Raw genomic sequence first — 5,456 nt, 5'->3', positions numbered from 1 at the left:
CACGGGGTCGCCAGGGGGTGCGGACGCCGTGCGACCCAGGGACCCGGGGAGGGCGCCCTCGGCCGGCGGCTGCCAGCGGGTAGGGGGCAGGGGGAAAGGGGGCGCCAGGTGGTGCAGCCCCAGGACCCCCGCTCCTCGGGAGGCCGAGGGCAAGTGAGCAAGCTTCTGCCTCAGAAGAAGATCTTAAAATGGCTGGAGACTAGTTCAGTGAAGAGCATTTACCCAGCACGTGGGAGGCCCTGGGTTCACCCCTCAGTACCAAGGGGAGTAAAAAAAAAAAAAAAACATTGAGTAGTCTCCCAGATCCCTGGCAGATTTTTCTCCAGAGGTGATCCAGGCTCAGAGGTTGGGGATTTGCCTTTTGGGTGTGGAAGTCCTGCCCTGGCTACTTGGTCTTCTCAGTGTTGCTGGCTTACTGAATTGCCCGGGAAATGGCTCACACCTGGCAAGACGGCCAAGAACAGTTGTGCGGGCTGCTCACTGCACAAGAGCGCTGGGCAGAGGCTGTGTCTCCCCAAGAGGAAGTTCCACGAAGAAAGGGTGGAAACAACCATCAAAGGATGAGGAGAGAAACAGATGTGCTCCACCATACAATGGAACGTTAGTCAGCCATAAACAGGAGAGAAGGAAGGAAGCAGAGACACCTGCCCCAATGTGGAAGAACTCTGAAAACACGACACCAGAGCCACCTCAAAGGGTCTATGAGTCCACTCATGTGAAATGTCCAGGCAGGCAAAGCCCCAGATAGACAGCAGACGCGGTGTTTGCCAGGGGCTGGGGGAGGGGAGGAATGGGAAGCGCCTGCTAATAAAGCACTGAATTCCCTATTTGGAGGCAAGGAAGTGGCTCTGGGGCTAGAGAGTGGTGGTGGTCACACAGCATTGCCACCGAGACTCGGACATGGTGAGCTTTCTGTTTTTAGGGTTCTTAACCCCTGAGCCACATCCCCAGCACTTTTTATATTTTATTCAGAGACAAGGTCTCTCTAAGTTGCTTAGGGCCTCACTAAGTCACTGAGGCTGGCTTTGAACTCACGATCCTCCTACCTCAGCCTCCAGAGCTGCTGGGATGACGGGCATGGGCCACCGCACCTGGCTTAACACAGTTAATTTTATGTGATGGGAATTTCATCTCGATTTTTAAAAAAAGTCCACAAAAAGATGATGGGGGACCGGCTGGGCCCCTGCACATGTCCAGTGATCCACTCTTCACCCCCAGGAAGCCCGGGATGGCCGACAGGCCCCGGCCAGAGCAGCTTCTCCGAGCTGGCTGCAGCCGATGGGGCCCTCTGGGAGCAGCCAAGTGGAATTCAATCATTCATTCACTCAACAAATATTTACTGAATGTTTATTTCATGCCCCGTTCTGTGATGGGCAGTGAATGAATTAACCCTGCCCTGGGCTGACACTCCAGTGGGGCAGATAGACAAACAGATCCAAAAGCCCCGTGTACCGTGTATCAGGAGGTGGTGCATGCAGAGAGAAAAATGGGACCAGAAGGGTTGGCAGGACACGACATGCAATTTTAATAGGGTGACCTCATCGCAGAGGAGAATTGCTTTTTTTTTCCCCTTTTTTTTTGAGACTGGGTCTCGACATGTTGCTGAGGCTGATCTCAAATTATTCCACCTCAGCCTCCTGAGTAGCTGGGACTACAGGCATGTGCCACTGCGCCCCGCCTGGCTGGAGAAGGAGATGTTTCTGCAAAGCTCAGAAGCAGGCCAGGAGAAGTATGTGGCTGTGGGGGAAGAGCATTCTGAGCAGAGGGAATGGCCACTGCAAAATACTGAGGCCTTCCTTGATAAAGGAATCGAACACCTGGAAATCTGGGTGGTTCAGCGCCTGTTAAGGCTTGATGAGAATCTTTTTTTTGTTGTTGTTGTTGTTGTTGTTACTAGGCATTGCATTGAACTCAGGAGCGCTGGACCACTGAGCCACTCTCCATACTCATTTTGTATTTTATTTAGAAACAGGGTCTCACTGAGTTGCTTAGGGCCTCACTTTTGCTGAGGCTGGCTTTGAACTCACAATCCTCCTGCCCCAGCCTCCGGAGCTGCTGGGATTATAGGCGTGTGCCACCGTGCCCGGCTTGACTAGAATCCTTTTAAAAATTCCAGTTCCAACTCGGATGGAGGAATCAGCTAGGAGATGACACATGCGTGAACCTATCAAATCTCCCCCTGGACTCCTATCACCAGTGGAGGACAATACCATAGCAGGAAATCCTAGATAGGAGCCACTATGTGCCAGATACTGTCGCCTGCACTAACTCGTTGAGTCCTCTCGATGAACCCCAGTGAGTGATGTGGGAAATGTAACCATCACCATCTTCCAGGTGGGGAAACTGAGGCCCAGCGCGACGGAGTGGCTCTTGCCAGCCGAGGTGGCTCTTGGGTGTCTGTCTGTGGATCCAGCCCCGGCTGTCACCTGTCACCGCCGGACCGACCCTGCCCAGGCAGAGGCAAGACCTGGGTGGTTCCTGCAAAGCACAGGGTAATGGGGACCCCAGGCCCCTGGGGCGGCGTCCGGAGCTGCCCCTGGTTGGGGACCCCCGAGGGGCTGAGCCCAGCGGAGGGTCTCGGGGAGGGAGTCAGCGCGGGCGGATGATGGATGGTTTAATATCCCGCGCGGCGACCCGGGCCCTTCCTCGCCCACGCCGCGGCGGGAGGCCCCCAGCGAGAGGCAGAGATGGGATGATTCGATTACCAAAACGGGAACGAAGATGAGAGAGAGAGAGAGAGAGAGAGAGAGAGAGAGAGATGCTCCAGCCAGGAGGCGTGCGGGCAGCTGGTGTAGCCAGGCTGGGCTTGGACGAGGAGGCAGGCGGGTCCCGATTCCCAAACCCCTTGGGGGTCTCGAGACGCAGATCCCGCCCCCCTTTAGCCCCCATCTGACTTCTTGTTTTGAGACTAGAGAGCCGCTGTGACCAACGAGAGGCCACAGGGCAGGGGCAAGGCCTCTAGGAGGTTCCAGTTCATCAGGTCTTAAGCCTCAGGTCGTCTTTGACAGGAGTGTCTCTGTCTCTCCCCCTGTCTGTCTGTCTGTCTCTCTATCTCCATCTCCGTCCATCCACATCCCAACCTTTACGTCTTCCCCACCTGCACAGCCCCCATCCAGCTCTGCATCACCCCAGGGTCTCTGGTCCTCACCCTGATGTCTGTTCCCTCCGCGGCCTACAGAGGGCGCCCACGAACACCTTGTGAGGCCACGCCTCCTCCCCTGCTGAGACCCCGCCCACCCCGTGGCTCCGCCTTGTATTACCGCCCCTCGTTGCCCCCATAAACTGAGCACTTAAACCACTCCAGTGTATTACCCTGCAGTTCTGGAGCTCAGAAGTCTGGCACAGGATCAAGGTGTCCGCTGGCTGCGGTGCCTTCTGGAGGCTGCAGGGATCCGCCTGCTGCTTCTTGGGCTGGGGCAGAGGTCAGCTCCCTGCGGTGGGTGGCCTGCAGTTCTTGGCTTGTGGCCCCTGCCTTCAAGTTCAGAGCCTGCATCACCCTCCCCACATGACCAGGCTCCCCCTCTCCTGACCTCCTCCAGGTCCCCTGCCAGGCCTCCTCTCCCGGGAAGCCCTCCCAGGTGCTCGCCCTTCCCCCAGGCCCTGGGGCTGCTGCTTCTGCATCGCACTCTGGGACACACCTGGTCCTCCTCCTTGTTTGTCTTCTCTTTTATCTGGTTCCGCTACACAAATGTCAGCTCCGGAAGGAAAGTTCCTGTCTGGTTGTCTCCTCCTGTCTGCAGTGCCCCTCCCCTCAGCCCTTGGCATACAGCAGGTGCTCAATACGTGTTGAGTGAATGAAGGGCAGGCAGGCAGGGCCCCAGCTCAGAGGAGGACTCAGACCTGGTGGACCCTGGGGGGGGTGCAGGCAAAGAGAAGTGTTGGGAAGGAGACAGAGGAAAACCTTCTAGAAGAATCCTGGAAGGCAGAAGGTCACTGTTATGCAAATGAACCAGGGCTGCCCCTGGGGAGTGTGTTTTCTGCGGGAATGAAATCTTAGCATTGTGGCTTCTCAGGTAACAGAGAGTCCTGGGGATTCCTTCAGGTCACATGGCAGTCTGGCCTCCATTCCCCATGGGAATGTCCACGCCCAGGCTACCACTGTGGTTCAGACTTAAGTCTGACTTCCTTGTGCCCTGCCCTCGAGGTCGGGTTTTGGGATTCTGGGTGGTGAGAGTCCCTTCCCTCCCCCTTCATTGTTCAGGGGTTGAGCTCAGGGAGGGAGAGGAAGTATAAGGGGTCAAAGAGTGTCCCCCAAAGGAAGTTCCTACATCCATCCCATCCCCGGGAACCAGTGGCTGTGATCTTATTTGGAGAAAGGATCTTTGCAGATAGAATTATTTAAGAATCTCAAGGTAAGAATCTGCACTCTCTGTGTGTCTGCACTTACCCTAAGGCCAATGATAAGTGTCCTCACAGCAACACACAGAGGACACATGCACCCAGAGAAGGTCATGCAGTGACAGGCTGAGACTGGAAAGAAGCCGAGGGACACGGGAGCCACCTGACCCTGAAGGAGGCAAGGAGGGGTTCTCCCGCCAAGACTCGAGGGGAGTGTGGTCTTGCTGACACCTTGATTTTGAACTCTGGTCTCCAGAATGATGAGACAAGGCATCTCTGTGTCCTAAGCCACCAGCGCATGGATTTGTGCCAGCGTCCCTGGGTCATTGAACTAGCTCTGCTGTCTGTCTGGGCCCAGGAGGTGTTGGAATGGAGACTTTCTCTTGCAGATTCTTCCCTCCTCCTCCTCCTCCTCTTCTTCTTCCTCCTCCTCTTTCTTCTTCTTCATCTTCTTCATGGTGCTGGGATGGAACCCGGGCCCTGGTGCATGCCTGGTGAGCACTCTACCCCAGCGCTCCTTGTAGATTCTCTCTAGGTCCCCTCTGGCCTGTTCTCTGCCTCTCTAGACCCCTGGGACCTGTTCCCACTTCATCTTGGCCCTTTTCTTTGTTGTTGTTGGGGTACTGGGGATTGAACTCAGGGACACTTAACCACCGAGCCCCGTCCCCAGCCCTATTTTGTATTTTATTTAGAGACAGGGTCTCACTGAGTTGCTTAGGGCCTCACTTTTGGTGAGGCTGGCTTTGAACTCAACATCCTCCTGCCTCAGCCTCATGAGCCACTGGAATTACAAGTGTGTGCCACTGCGCCCGGCTCTGTCCCCTTTTTCAAGCCAGTCACCCTCATGCTGTTGGCATCCTAGCCCCATCTGTAGGAAGCCACCCCCTCAGGGCAGTTCCCTGTCTTTCAACCCACCTGAGCAGCCAGCAGCCTTTCTCCTCCTCTCCCTGGGCCAGAGATCCCTGAAGTCTAGAGGACCCACATTACGTCCTTCAGGTCATCTGCTGAAGGTTCCCCTTCCCTGGATGTGGGCGGGGCCCCCGCCTTTTCTCCTTCCAGGGAAAGGGCGACCATGAAACTCAGCACAGCCCCCTGAGAGGTCCTCCCCACCAAGTCCT

Source organism: Marmota marmota, unplaced genomic scaffold (genome assembly GCF_001458135.2).
Source record: "Marmota marmota marmota unplaced genomic scaffold, marMar, whole genome shotgun sequence".
Taxonomy (NCBI): domain Eukaryota; kingdom Metazoa; phylum Chordata; class Mammalia; order Rodentia; family Sciuridae; genus Marmota; species Marmota marmota.
The sequence above is the reverse complement of the archived record's forward strand: the minus strand, read 5'-3'. Positions refer to the sequence as shown.